The sequence below is a fragment of the Rhinopithecus roxellana genome, chromosome 21 (assembly GCF_007565055.1).
Source record: "Rhinopithecus roxellana isolate Shanxi Qingling chromosome 21, ASM756505v1, whole genome shotgun sequence".
Classification (NCBI taxonomy): domain Eukaryota; kingdom Metazoa; phylum Chordata; class Mammalia; order Primates; family Cercopithecidae; genus Rhinopithecus; species Rhinopithecus roxellana.
Genome location: NC_044569.1, coordinates 8,113,028 through 8,129,138, shown reverse-complemented (window position 1 = coordinate 8,129,138; position 16,111 = coordinate 8,113,028). Strand labels below are relative to the sequence as shown.

The window sequence follows — 16,111 nt, the reverse complement described above, 5'->3', positions numbered from 1 at the left end:
TTCTTTCTCTTGCCTGATTGCCCTAGCCAGAACTTCCAACACTATGTTGAATAGGAGTGGTGAGAGAGGGCATCCCTGTCTTGTGCCAGTTTTCAAAGGGAATTTTTCCAGTTTTTGCCCATTCAGTATGATATTGGCTGTGGGTTTATCATAAATAGCTCTTATTATTTTGAGATACATTCCATCAATACCGAATTTATTGAGCGTTTTTAGCATGAAGAGCTGTTGAATTTTGTCAAAGGCCTTTTCTGCATCTATTGAGATAATCATGTGGTTTTTGTATTTGGTTCTGTTTATATGCTGGATTACATTTATTGATTTGCATATGTTGAACCAGCCTTGCATCCCAGGGATGAAGCCCACTTGATCATGGTGGATAAACTTTTTGATGTGCTGCTGGATCCAGTTTGCCAGTATTTTATTGAGGATTTTTGCATCAATGTTCATCAGGGATATTGGTCTAAAATTCTCTTTTTTTGTTGTGTCTCTGCCAAGCTTTGGTATCAGGATGATGTTGGCCTCATAAAACGAGTTAGGGAGGATTCCCTCTTTTTCTATTGATTGGAATAGTTTCAGAAGGAATGGTACCAGCTCCTCCTTGTACCTCTGGTAGAATTCAGCTGTGAATCCATCTGGTCCTGGACTTTTTTTGGTTGGTAGGCTATTAATTATTGCCTCAATTTCAGAGCCTGCTATTGGTCTATTCAGGGATTCAGCTTCTTCCTGGTTTAGTCTTGGGAGAGTGTAAGTGTCCAGAAAATTATCCATTTCTTCTAGATTTTCTAGTTGATTTGCGTAGAGGTGTTTATAGTATTCTCTGATGGTAGTTTGTATTTCTGTGGGGTCGGTGGTGATATCCCCTTTATCATTTTTTATTGCATCTATTTGATTCTTCTCTTTTCTTTATTAGTCTTGCTAGCGGTTGATCAATTTTGTTGATCTTTTCAAAAAACCAACTCCTGGATTCATTGTTTTTTTGGAGGGTTTTTTGTGTCTCTATCTCCTTCAGTTCTGCTCTGATCTTAGTTATTTCTTGCCTTCTGCTAGCTTTTGAATGTGTTTGCTCTTGCTTCTCTAGTTCTTTTAATTATGATGTTAGAGTGTCAATTTTAGATCTTTCCAGCTTTCTCTTGTGGGCATTTAGTGCTATAAATTTCCCTCTACACACTGCTTTAAATGTGTCCCAGAGATTCTGGTATGTTGTATCTTTGTTCTCATTGGTTTCAAAGAACATCTTTATTTCTGCCTTCATTTCATTATGTACCCAGTAGTCATTCAGGAACAGGTTGTTCAGTTTCCATGTAGTTGAGCAGTTTTGATTGAGTTTCTTAGTCCTGAGTTCTAGTTTGATTGCACTGTGGTCTGAGAGACAGTTTGTTATAATTTCTGTTTTTGTATATTTGCTGAGGAGTGCTTTACTTCCAATTATGTGGTCAATTTTGGAATAAGTGTGATATGGTGCTGAGAAGAATGTATATTCTGTTGATTTGGGGTGGAGAGTTCTGTAGATGTCTATTAGGTCTGCTTGCTGCAGAGATGAGTTCAATTCCTGGATATCCTTGTTAACTTTCTGTCTCGTTGATCTGTCTAATGTTGACAGTGGGGTGTTAAAGTCTCCCATTATTATTGTATGGGAGTCTAAGTCCCTTTGTAAGTCTCTAAGGACTTGCTTTATGAATCTGGGTGCTCCTGTATTGGGTGCATATATATTTAGGATAGTTAGCTCTTCCTGTTGAATTGATCCCTTTACCATTATGTAATGGCCTTCTTTGTCTCTTTTGATCTTTGTTGGTTTAAAGTCTGTTTTATCAGAGACTAGGATTGCAACCCCTGCTTTTTTTTTGTTCTCCATTTGCTTAGTAGATCTTCCTCCATCCCTTTATTTTAAGCCTATGTATGTCTCTGCATGTGAGATGGGTCTCCTGAATACAGCAGACTGATGGGTCTTGACTCTTTATCCAATTTGCCAGTCTGTGTCTTTTAATTGGAGCATTTAGTCCATTTACATTTAAGGTTAATATTGTTATGTGTGAACTTGATCCTGCCATTATGATATTAACTGGTTATTTTGCTCGTTAGTTGATGCAGTTTCTTCCTAGCCTCGATGGTCTTTACATTTTGGCATATTTTTGCAATGGCTGGTACCATTTGTTCCTTTCCATGTTTAGTGCTTCCTTCAGTGTCTCTTGTAAGGCAGGCCTGGTGGTGACAAAATCTCTCAGCCTTTGCTTATCTGTAAAGGATTTTATTTCTCCTTCACTTATGAAACTTAGTTTGGCTGGATATGAAATTCTGGGTTGAAAATTCTTTTAAGAACATTGAATATTGGCCCCCACTCTCTTCTGGCTTGTAGAGTTTCTGCCGAGAGATCTGCTCTTAGTCTGATGGGCTTCCCTTTGTGGGTAACCCGACCTTTCTCTCTGGCTGCCCTTAAGATTTTTTCCTTCATTTCAACTTTGGTGAATCTGGCAATTATGTGTCTTAGAGTTGCTCTTCTCGAGGAGTATCTTTGTGGCGTTCTCTGTATTTCCTGAATTTGAATGTTGGCCTGCCCTACTATGTTGGGGAAGTTCTCCTGGATGATATCCTGAAGAGTGTTTTCCAACTTGGTTCCATTTTCTCCCTCACTTTCAGGCACCCCAATCAGACGTAGATTTGGTCTTTTTACATAATCCCATACTTCTTGCAGGCTTTGTTCATTTCTTTTTCATCTTTTTTCTTTAGACTTCTCTTCTTGCTTCATTCATTTGATCCTCAATCGCTGATACTCTTTTTTCCAGTTGATCGAGTCGGTTACTGAACCTTGTGCATTTGTCACATATTTCTCGTGTCATGGTTTTCATCTCTGTCAGTTCGTTTATGGCCTTCTCTGCATTAATTATTCTGGTTATCAATTCTTCCACTCTTTTTTCAAAATTTTTAGTTTCTTTGCGCTGGGTATGTAATTCCTCCTTTAGCTCTGAGAAGTTTGATGGTCTGAAGACTTCTTCTCTCATCTCATCAAAGTCATTCTCCGTCCAGCTTTGATCTATTTCTGGCGATGGGCTGCATTCCTCTGGAGGGGGAGATGCGCTCTTATTCTTTGAATTTCCAGCTTTTCCCCCATCTTTGTGGTTTTATCTGCCTCTGGTCGTTGATGATGGTGACGTACTGATGGGGTTTTGGTGTGGGTGTCCTTCCTGTTTGTTAGTTTTCCTTCTAACAGTCAGGCCCCTCAGCTATAGGTCTGTTGGAGATTGCTTGAGGTCCACTCCAGACCCTGTTTGCCTGGGTATCAGCAGCAGAGGTTGCAGAAGATAGAATACTGCTGAACAGCGAGTGTACCTGTCTGATTCTTGCTTTGGAAGCTTCCTCTCAGGGGTGTACTCCACCCTGTGAGGTGTGGGGTGTCAGACTGCCCCTAGTGGGGGATGTCTCCCAGTTAGGCTACTCAGGGGTCAGGGACCCACTTGAGCAGGCAGTCTGTCCGTTCTCAGATCTCAACCTCCGTGTTGGGAGATCCACTGCTCTCTTCAAAGCTGTCAGACAGAGTCGTTTGCATCTGCAGAGGTTTCTGTTGCTTTTTTGTTGTTGTTGTTGTTGTTGTTTAGCTGTGCCCTATTCCCAGAGGTGGAGTCTACAGAGACTGGCAGGCCTCCTTGAGCTGCTGTGAGCTCCACCCAGTTCGATCTTCCCAGGGCTTTGTTTACCTACTTAAGCCTCAGCAATGGCGGGCGCCCCTCCCCCAGCCTCGCTGCTGCCTTGCAGTTAGATCGCCGCAGACTGCTGTGCTAGCAGTGAGGAAGGCTCTGTGGGCGTGGGACCCTCCCGGCCAGGTGTGGGATATAACCTCCTGGTGTGCCCGTTTGCTTAAAGCACAGTATTGGGGTGGGAGTTACCTGATTTTCCAGGTGTTGTGTGTCTCAGTTCCCCTGGCTAGGAAAAGGGATTCCCTTCCCCCTTGCGCTTCCCAGGTGAGGCGATACCTCACCCTGCTTCAGCTCTCGCTGGTTGGGCTGCAACAGCTGATCAGCACAGATTGTCCGGCACTCCCTAGTGAGATAAACCCAGTACCTCAGTTGAAAAAGCAGAAATCACCTGTCTTCTGTGTTGCTTGCGCTGGGAGCTGGAGACTGGAGCTGTTCCTATTCAGCCATCTTGCTCCGCACCCCCTCATGATAATTTTTAATCTTTGCTCAATTTCTTTTTAATATTCTCTTCCCATAATATTTGACTTTGGTGACATGAATGTATCAGACAGTGTAATTTCATCTGAATTTTAGCTGCAGCACTAAACTATTTCTACACTTGAAGAACGCTGGGTAATACTAGGGCTTAGCAGCGTGGCTTCTCCTTTCTTTTTCTGGGCATGTGGGAAACCGCACTTTGCAGGGTCCTTGCACTGGAGTTTACTTTCTTCCTCAGCCTAGAAGTGACACAGGTCTCTTGTGCTGCCATTTAATTGGCCAAATCTGGACACCTTGGCTCCACCTGAGTCTGCAGTCTCTTTCCTTTCTTCAGTCAAAGATGTTCTTGATGGAGTCTCTGTCAGCCTGGATCCCAGAGTGCCCACGTGGAGCAGAACATTCCTTGCCCCAAGTTGGACATGTAGCATGGGTGAGAAATAAATCTAAGTGTTATGTTTTGGGAATTTCAAAGTGCATTTGTTATTGTAGCTAACCTAGTCTCTGCTGAATAATATAGAAGGTCTAATGGCAACAGATTTTAAAAAATAAGAAAGGCCATCACCGAATCACTTTGTAGCAATTGGACCCACCTGGCTCTGCTAATGAGGAAAGAATAAGAAAGTAGTGATAGTCCTAACATACCTAAAACATAACAACTCACAGTAATCACTTCTCCAAAATCCTTCTCACTCACAGGATTCCACAGAGGTTTGTTGACAAGTTAGCCAACTTGAAGTTGAATTGATCATTATAGCTTATTTATTCCTTCAATAAACATGTGCCAGGTGTGTCATCATGTGGTAGGAAACAGGCAACTAACAAGATGCACATGTAATATTTACAGTATGATAGATGGTGATAACTGCTATATGCAAAAGAAAAATGCAGGAAAGAGGGTAGGGAGTAAAGGGTGGTATACAATTTTAAATAGGGTGGCAGGAAATTGCTTACTGAGAAGGTGAGAGAATAAGCTATGCTGATATCAGAAAAAAAAAGTGACATAGGCAGAAGGGACAGGAAGTGCAAATGGGCTGAGCTAGAACTTTGTCTGGTCCCCTCCAAGGTTAGCAGGGAGGCCAGGGAGCTGAGAGAAGCAAGCAAGAGGGGAAGGGGGAGGAGAGGAAGGCAGTTGCCTGTGGATGAGGATGTAGACACAGCAAATTTGCAAGACCTTATAGCTCTGTAGGTAAGGCAGATTCTACAAGTCCGAGTGCAGAAGCAAGTCAAAGTAGAGTTATAGCAGAGGAGCACCATGCTCTGACTGGATGGGGAAGAATCTGGGTTGAAGTGCAAGGCGAGGAGCTTTGAGACCAGTTTGGAAGGTGTTGCAACAACCCAGGTGGGAAGTGATAGCCTCTGGCCAGGGTGGCAGTGGGGCAAGTGTGAGGAATGGTGAGATGCAAGAATGTGGGTAGGGCTGCAGGTATTGCCATGCATCAGATGTGCCGTGTGAGAGTCCACGACGATGCTGAGAGTTTTGGCCTGAATAACCATTTTTTGATCATCTTATAATCATCATGGCCACATGTCAGTAGAGGCACCATTAATCTTATATATGGAGAAGTACAAACCTGGAGAGATGGAATGTTTCCGAGATCACAAACGTGGCAGGTCCAGGGATCTGGACACACCCCTGTGATCCACATTCCTCTGACCCCAGATCTCCTGCGTCCCATTTCTCCCCATAACTGCATCCTCCTGGAGGGCATTGGAAGCAGAATAAGAAGCAAGACATTGTGACCAAGAAAAGTCCTTGCCAGATGTCTCTCTTCATTCTCTCTGAAAGCCCACATGCCACCCAAGCGGCTTCCGAATTACACAGGATCTAAAGGAGCATTTCCTTTTGTTATTTGCAAAATAAGAAGGGGTCACTTCTAAACTTTTTCTATGCACATCCTCTTACCATCAATCACTATTTCATGTTCCGTGTGTGGGTGCGAAATATTGGAAGCCTTCTGGGTGTTGCTGCTGGGAAAGAATGTTTCATTGTGTAACCACAGACATGAGCTACTCCGCAGTTCTTGACAAATGTCCATGTGTTTTCTGACCACCCTGCAAGCAGGGGGCACTGGTCTGAACTTGGCCTGTGCACCTCACTTCAGCTCTGAGACACATGGACATTCCCGGGTCTGCCACAGGCTCTGTGGAGGGTGGCTGAGTACAAGATACGGCCATCTGCTCTCCTTTCATGCCTTGGAAGGAATGCCCATTGAATCCTTCCTTGCATCCCTTTAGGATGCTTTCTTGGGACTTAGAAAAACACCATTTTCTTTCACACAGAATAGAAGAATGTTTTCCCAAAGGTTGAGCACAACAGCATGAACTTGAGGGGTTTTTTCTCAAAGTGTGGTTGATGGCCATCTGTCTGTCACCGGAGGTATTTTTCTTAAATGAAGATTCTTGAACCCCACCCCAATTACATGAAATTAAAATAGTTGGGGTGAGGCCAGGAACACCTGCATTGTGAGCAAGCTCCCCAGATTATTTTTACATCCACTATGTCTAAGCTTCAGAACTGGACGAAGAACCGGAAACGCAAAGCTCTAGTCCTGCGGGAGCCCCTGCATTCACTACTTGAGACCATTTTGAGGCCAGTAGACCCCAGCTGGATCCCCTCTTCTCTACTGCCAGTCCTGCCCTCCCCACCAGGCATACCAGAGCTGCAGGGACCAGGCTGCCCTCAGCCCTCTGATAAATGCTGTCACAGCCTGGGTAAGAAGCAGCTGTGATGGATGTTCCCAGAGGGACAGGCTGACCCGGGCCCCCTTTCTGGTCCTGATGAGGAGTGTGCAGCAAGCCCATAGCCAGGACTGTCAGTATATCAACTGACAAAGAAGGACGTGGCCTCTGGTGAGCATAAAATCCTCTCCTGACTAAGGTTGAGGGGGTGAAATTGATCTTTCCAGAATGTCCACCCTTCCCCTTAGTCTAAACAAATCCTTTTGCCCTTTTCCACCCAGCTGAGGGCCAGGCTCCCTTCCTGACTGCCCCAGATCACACGGGCCTCCCTTCTCGAAATCCCATGGCATTCATCATTGCCATTGGCCTCACCTTATTCCGTCTTGCCTTTTTCATTGCTGATTCATGTGGGTTACTGTGGTGCAGTAGAAAGAGTGTAGACCTTGAGCCAGCAAATTCAGGTGTGAATCGCAGCTCTAGAGCGCAGCGTCTACCTCTCAGAGTCTCAGGATCCTGTATGTTCAGTGGTGATGAGACCACACAGCATCGTGCAGGGTGAAATAAGATAACCCATGGAAATCTCCTGACACAAAATGAGACTCCTCCCCGTCCTGCAGAGCATACAAGTTTAAGCCATGTTAGATACAGCCCTGCTTTCCTGTTCCTAGAAAGTTTGACAGCAGCTGACATTTCCTGAGTACTTACTGCCTGCTAGGCATTGTGCTAAGCTCTTTCGTGTGTTATTTCAGTCAATGATCCCAACCACCCTGTCAGATAGGTCCTATATATTATCTCCATTCCACAGATCTGAAAAATAGAGGTTAGCTTGGTTAAGCCATCTGCCAAAGAGCAGATAGTGATAAGCCGCGGTCAGGAATCAAACCCAGGTGTGTCTGGTTCCAGGGCCCAAGGGATGCTAGTCTCTGACCACAACTCACATAAGTATTATGTGAGTTGTGACTCACATACAGACTTGCTGACTGTACATTTCTGGATGTTTTCATGCCAACAAATGCTGTAGCAAACCAACCAAGTTCCTAATGTTTTAAGGGCAATGGTTCCTTCATCCTTGTAATCCCACGACTACACTACAAATTCCCACAATCCACCTCTAAGCACCTCTAAACCCAAATTATTTTCCTTCTAAAATAAACCAGTATAATAATAACAACAGTAATGATCGTGGTCACAATAAAAATTTCTAACGTAGTTTTTCTCTCCTTTTTCGCCTTTTGTTTCACGACAGTGGATAATGTGAGAGCAGAGAATGGAACAGAACCTTGGAGAGGTGATGGCAGCCACTGAGCAGCGTGTGCTGGTTGCACCTGCCCTCTGTCGGGGCTGTCTGGGGAGAGCGGTGATGAGGCGTAGGGTGAGGCGTCTTAGTCCATGCTCATCACTCTGGAGGGAACACAACTCCAACCACAAGAACTCAGCTGAAGTCTCTGGTTTGTTGTTTTTTGCTTTGTAGCTGAGAATGTTAGTAAGTTCTGCTGCTGTTCGACACACGATAATGCCACCTTCCTTGTGAGTCACTGAAGAACACGGAATGTGGTGTGTGAATTGCTTCAAAGACCCTGATTGGCCACCCGAACAACAGGTGTCAGTTCTGAATTTAGGAGGTGCTTAGAAAGTGTTTACTTCGAGATTTTCATTAGAAATAATTGTTTTAATCCTAAATTACTGAATTTGACCACACTTGGAGGGGGCAGATCATGAGTTCACTGAGTTCATCGCCTGTAGCATTACACACTCACCTGGTTCAGGTATAAAGATGGACAAGCAACAGCTACAATGAGCATCCGAGAAATACATGCCTGCCTGACCGCACGTGTCTGACAGTCAAGGTCAATGGCATTTCAATGCTTTTCCAACCACCAATTTGTATGATCCTCATACTGGGTAAGCACCAACATTCTGTAGATAAGGAAATGAGAAGTCGGTCCACTTTACATAAGCAAAAAAAACACATGTATACATATGTAACAAACCTGCACATAGTGCACATGTACCCTAGAACATAAAGTATAATTTTAAAAAAATTTTTTGAAACATTCAAAAAAAAAAAAAGGAGGATGTTAACATCTTTAACCATTGTGTTCCAGAAGGTAATTTCCTTGCCACCTCACTGTAGGAAACTGCGTAGCATCGCTTTGCTGTTTATTCTGTCTAATCTCTTTCTCTGAATAAATGAGTATGATAATGTAATTTCTAACTCTATTAATCAGTAATTAAGACAAGACATTGTTTTAATGGTAGTAAATTTGTAAGAGTAAAGCACATAAAATCGATTTGAACATTATCCAGTGATATGCTTTTTAAAATATTTACTCTTTTCAGTAATCACATTGAGGTTTTCCTATTGTATTTTAAAATGAAATTTTTAATAGTGCTGTATAAAAATTCATTTATGTCATACTAAAAATCATTTCCAGCTGATTAGTTTCTGCTGTGTCTTAGCCTAACTCAAATGCACACAATTTACATTTAACTGTATTGGACTCTTGGACCTGTTATAAAATATTAGTGGTGAGAAACCCTTAGTTTTAGCATGGTGTCTCTTAGCACAAATTCAGTTACAAGCAGCTAAAATTTCTAAATTATCTGTTGTAGACTTTCACATATTGAAGAAAATAAACACTTTTATATACAGTTTTATATATATAAAACAATTTCAAAAATAGAAGAAAGTGAAAACATTTTATTTTATCAGCAAAATAAAAGTAAATACACACTTGTAATGTATATTTAAAGTTACAAAAATGTTATGCAAATATGTTTAATAGTGAATATCATTAGGCGAATGTAATAAATGATAAATGTTCATTATTTCTCATACATTGTTCTAGCTAACTATGTGACTATAGCATGTACTGCCTAGTTAGGTAAGAACAAATTTCTTGGATTTGACTTTCAAGAAAAACTGTACTACTGTAACTAAATTAAAAATTAACTGTAACACTACCTCTAGTGTTCAATTCTTAAATTATTTTTCTTCAGTGCTTTTCCAATTATTGTTTTATGATCTATGAATGGATTCATAATTTTCATATTTTCAAATCAGAGCCCTTTTTATAACATAGTAATTGAACAATTACTTTGAAGCATTCAGAAAAATATTTGTGTGTTTTTGTTTTTTTTTTTTGTGATGGAGTCTTGCTGTGTTGCCCAGGCTAGAGTGCGATGGCGTGATCTCAGCTCACTGCAACCTCCACCTCTCAGGTTCAAGCGATCCTTCCACTTCAACCTCCTGAATAGCTGAAACTACAGGCACATACCACCACGCCTGGCTAATTTTTGTATTTTTAGTACAGACAGGGTTTCACTATGTTGACTAGGCTGGTCTCAAACTCCTGACCTCAAGTGATTCACCTGCTTTGGCCTCCCAGAGTGCTGGGATTAAAGGCATAGAAAACTATTTGTGCTGTATTTGTATTGAAGTGCAGTGATACGGTGATTTGAAAAATCAAGGAGACATCCCATAGTAAATTTTTTTTGTGCATTTCAAAACATTGTAACTTTCTTAAATGTGTGAGTTTAACTCCAAAATTGAAGACAAGTCATCATTCCTTGAAGACTCAGCTTAAGTAAAAGGCACACGTATGTGAGTTTTGCGATTCATTCTTCCAAGAATCTTCAGGCAAATGTTAATGTTAAAGAATTGCCCATTCCGAGCTGAGACAAGAAGGCTTCAGATGATCAAACTTCTCCGAGCTAAAGGAGGAAGTTCGCACTCATCGCAAAGAAGCTAAAAACCTTGAAAAAAGATTTGACAAATGGCTAGCTACAATAACCAACGTACAGAAGTCCTTAAATGACCTGAAAGAGCTGAAAACCATGTCATGAGAACTACGTGACAAATGCACAAGCTTCAGTAACCGATTCAATCAACTGGGAGAAAGGGTATCAGTGATTGAAGATCAAATGAATGAAATGAAGCGAGAAGAGAAGTTTAGAGAAAAAGAGTAAAAAGAAATGAACAAAGCCTCCAAGAAACATGGGACTATGTGAAAAGACCAAATCTACGTCTGATTGGCGTACCTGAAAGTGATGGGGAGAATGGAACCAAGTTGGAAAACACTCTGCAGGATGTTATCCAGGAGAACTTCCCCAACCTAGCGAGGCAGGCCAACATTCAAATTCAGGAAATACAGAGAACGCCACAAAGATACTCCTCAAAAAGAGCAACTCCAAGACACATAATTGTCAGATTCACCAAAGTTGAAATGAAGGAAAAAATGTTGAGGGTACCCAGAGAGAAAGGTCAGGTTACCCACAAAGGGAAGCCCATCAGACTAACAGCGGATCTCCGGGCAGAAACTCTACAAGCCAGAAGAGAGTGGCGACCAATATTCAACATTCTTAAAGAAAAAAACTTTAAACCCAGAATTTCATATCCAGCCAAATTAAGTTTTGTAAGTGAAGAAGAAATAAAATCCTTTACAGACAAGCAAAGGCTGAGAGATTTTGTCACCACCAGGCCTGCCCTAAAAGAGCTCCTATAGGAAGCACTAAACATGGAAAGGAACAACCAGTACCAGCCACTGCAAAACATGCCAAAATGTAAAGACCATCAATGCTAGGAAGAAACTGCATCAACTAACGAGCAAAATAACCAGCTAACATCATAATGACAGGATCAAGTTCACACAAAACATTTTTTTTTTTTTTTTTTTTGCCACATCAAGTTTTAATAACATTTGTAATAGAAATCAGTTCCATAGGAATTCAAACACCTTAGAAGCCAGTAGAATCCTAAAAAGAATGTGAAGGGATCCTCGATCAAATGCGCTAACCTCAAATAGCTCCTGATAATTCCTGAGCCACAATTCTTCTCAAATACTTAGTATTCTAAGGTCCTATATGAAATGCAACTTACAGGTTGGTTACACAAGGGTTAAGTTCCCTTCTCTATCAACTGTTCTACAAAGAAACCTTTAATACACGATAGGTATCAATGGCACATTTGCTTATAAAAAGAATGGCACATTTGCTTATAAAAAGAAAGTAAATTTATCTATTGATTTAGCCTAACTTTACTCTTATTTATTAGCTTTTCTATACTACAGAAAGAACATAAAATAACATCTAAAAGGTCCATAATTCTATGACCCAGATAGCCTATTTATTCTTTTTATCTTACAAAGGAAGTTTTTTGTTTTTTTGTTTTTTTGTTTTTTTTTTTTTAATTATACTTTAAGCTCTAGGGTACATGTGCATAACGTGCAGGTTTGTTACATATGTATACTTATGCCATGTTGGTGTGCTGCACCCATCAACTCGTCAGCACCCATCAATTCATCATTTATATCATGTATAACTCCCCAAGTCAATCCCTCCCTCCTCCCCCCTCCCCACGATAGGCCCCAGTGTGTGATGTTCCCCTTCCCGAGTCCAAGTGATCTCATTGTTCAGTTCCCACCTATGAGTGAGAACATGCGGTGTTTGGTTTTCTCTTCTTGTGATAGTTTGCTAAGAATGATGGTTTCCAGCTGCATCCATGTCCCTACAAAGGACGCAAACTCATCCTTTTTTATGCACACAAAACAATATTAACCTTAAATGTAAATGGGCTATATGCTCCAATTAAAAGACACAGACTGGCAAATTGGATAAAGATGCAAGACCTATCAGTTTGCTGTATTCAGGAGACCCATCTCATATGCAAAGACACACATAGGCTTAAAATAAAGGGATGGAGGAAGATCCACCAAGGAAATGGAAAACAAAAAAAAGGCAGGGGTTGCAATCCTAGTCTCTGATAAAACAGACTTTAAACCAACAAAGATCAAAAGAGACAAAGATGGCCATCACATAATGGTAAAGGGATCAATTCAACAAGAAGAGCTAACTAACCTAAATATATATGCACCCAATACAGGAGCACCCAGATTCATAAAGCAAGTCCTTAGAGACTTACAAAGAGACTTAGACTACCACACAATAATAATGGGAGACTTTAACACCCGACTGTCAACATTAGACAGATCAACCAGACAGAAAGTTCACAAGGATATCCAGGAATTGAACTCAACTCTGCACCAAGCAGACCTAATAGACATCTACAGAACTCTCCACCCCAAATCAACAGAATATACATTCTTCTCAGTACCACATCACACTTATTCCAAAATTGACCACATAGTTGGAAGTAAAGCACTCATCAGCAAATGTAAAAGAAAAGAAACTATAACAAACTGTCTCTCAGACCACAGTGCAATCAAACTAGAACTCAGGATTAAGAAACTCAATCAAAACCGCTCAACTACATGGGAACTGAACAACCTGCTCTTGAATGACTACTGGGTACATAATGAAATGAAGGCAGAAATAAAGATGTTCTTTGAAACCAAAGAGAACAAAGATACAACATACCAGAATCTCTGGGACACATTTAAAGCAGTGTGTAGAGGGAAATGTATAGCACTAAATGCCCACAAGAGAAAGCAGGAACGATCTAAACTTGACCCCCTAACATCACAATTAATAAAACTAGAGACGCAATAGCAAACACATTCAAAAGCTAGCAGAAGGCAAGAAATAACTAAGATCAGAGCAGAACTGAAGGAGACAAAAAACCCTTCAAAAAAATCAATGAATCCAGGAGCTGGTTTTTTGAAAAGATCAACAAATTTGATAGACTGCTATCAAGACTAATAAAGAAGAAAAGAGAGAATAATCAAATAGACGCAACAAAAAATGGTAAAGGGGATATCACCACCAACCCCACAGAAATACAAACTACCATCAGAGAATACCATAAACACCTCTATGCAAATAAACTAGAAAACCTGGAAGAAATGGATAAATTTCTGGACACATACACTCTCCCAAGACTAAACCAGGAAGAAGTTGAATCCCTGAATAGACCAATAACAGGCTTGGAAATTGAGGGAATAATTAATAGCCTACCAACCAAAAAAAGTCCAGGACCAGATGTATTCACAGCCGAATTCTACCAGAGGTACAAGGAGGAGATGATACCATTCCTTTTGAAACTATTCCAATCACTTTATGAGGCCAGCATCAACCTGATATCAAAGCCTGGCAGAGACACAACAAAAAAAGAGAATTTTAGAACAATATCCCTGATGAACATCGAGGCAAAACTCCTCAATAAAATATGGCAAACTGAATCCAGCAGCACATCAAAAAGCTTATCCACCATGATCAAGTGGGCTTCATACCTGGGATGCAAGGCTGGTTCAATATATGCAAATCAATAAACATAATCCAGCATATAAACAGAACCAAAGACAAAAACCATATGATTATTTCAACAGATGCAGAAAAGGCCTTTGACAAAATTCAACAGCCCTTCATGCTAAAAACTCTCAATAAATTAGGTATTGATGGAACATATCTCCAAATAATAAGAGCTATTTATGAAAAACCCACACCCAATATCATACTGAATGGGCAAAAACTGGAAGCATTCCCTCTGAAAACTGGCTCAAGACAGGGTTGCCCTCTCTCACCACTCCTGTTCAACATAGTGTTGGAAGTTCTGGCCAGGGCAATCAGGCAGGAGAAAGAAATAAAGGGTATTCAATTAGGAAAAGAGGAAGTCAAATTGTCCCTGTTTGCAGATGACATGACTGTATATTTAGAAAACCCCATCATCTCAGCCCAAAATCTCCTTAAGCTGATAAACAACTTCAGCAAAGTCTCAGGATACAAAATCAATGTGCAAAAATCACAAGCATTCTTACACACCAATAACAGACAGAGAGCCAAATCATGAGTGAACTCCCATTCACAATTGCTTCAAATAGAATAAAATACCTAGGAATCCAACTTACAAGTGATGTTAAGGACTTCTTCAAGGAGAACTACAAACCACTGCTCAACAAAATAAAAGAGAACACAAACAAATGGAAGAGCATTCCATGCTCATGGATAGGAAGAATCAATATCGTGAATTTGACCATACTCTGCAAGGTAATTTATAGATTCAATACCATCCCCATTAAGCTACCAATGACTTTCTTCACAGAATTGGAAAAAAGTTCCAATTTTTTGGAACTTTAAGGTACTTTAAAGTTCATATGGAACCAAAAAAGAGCCTGCATTGCCAAGACAATCCTAAGCCAAAAGAACAAAATTGGAGGCATCACGCTACCTGACTTCATACTATACTACAAGGCTACAGTAACCAAAACAGCATGGTACTGGTACCAAAACAGAGATGCAGATGAATGGAACAGAATAGAGCCCTCAGAAATAATACCACACATCTACAACCATCTGCTCTTTGACAAACCTGACAAAAACAAGAAATGGGGAAAGGATTCCCTATTTAATAAATGGTGCTGGGAAAATTGGCTAGCCATAAGTAGAAAGCTGAAACTGGATCCCTTCCTTACACCTTATACAAAAATTAATCCAAGATGGATTAGAGACTTAAATGTTAGACCTAAAACCATAAAAACCCTAGAAGAAAACCTAGGCGATACCATTCAGGACATAGGCATAGGCAAGGACTTCATGTCTAAAACACCAAAAGCAATGACAGCAAAAGCCAAAATTGACAAATGGGATCTAATTAAACTAAAGAGCTTCTGCACAGCAAAAGAAACTACTATCAGAGTGAACAGGCAACCTACAGAATGGGAGAACATTTTTGCAATCTACTCATCTGACAAAGGGCTAATATCCAGAACCTACAAAGAACTCAAACAAATTTACAAGAAAAAAACAACCCCATCAAAAAGTGGGCAAAGGATATGAACAGACACTTCTCAAAAGAAGACATTTATGCAGCCAACAGACACATAAAAAAATGCTCATCATCACTAGCTATCAGAGAAATGCAAATCAAAACCACAATGAGATACCATCTCACACCAGTTAGAATGGTGATCATTAAAAAGTCAGGAAACAACAGGTGCTGGAGAGGATGTGGAGAAATAGGAACACTTTTACACTGTTGGTGGGACTGTAAACTGGTTCAACCATTGTGGAAGACAGTGTGGATATTCCTCAAGGATCTAGAACTAGAAATACCATTTGACCCAGCCATCCCATTACTGGGTATATACCCAAAGGATTATAAATCATGCTGCTATAAAGACACATGCACATGTATCTTTATTGTGGCACTATTCACAATAGCAAAGACTTGGAACCAACCCAAATATCCATCAATTGCAGACTGGATTAAGAAAATGTGGCACATATACACCACAGAATATTATGCAGTCATAAAAAAGGATGAGTTCATGTCCTTTGCAGGGACATAGATGATGCTGGAAACCATCATTCTC

At 40.7% G+C, this 16,111-nt stretch overlaps 1 long non-coding RNA gene across 1 annotated transcript in view; it reads left to right on the top strand.

The window, feature by feature from the left end:
• The window catches only part of LOC115895499, a 77,360-nt gene extending 68,505 nt beyond the window's left edge, over positions 1-8,855 (top strand). Inside the window, exon 4 of the long non-coding RNA XR_004055698.1 lies at positions 8,092-8,855. This is a non-coding gene — a long non-coding RNA (uncharacterized LOC115895499). The remainder of the gene's footprint in view (positions 1-8,091) is intronic.
• Positions 8,856-16,111: the final 7,256 nt, after the last annotated feature.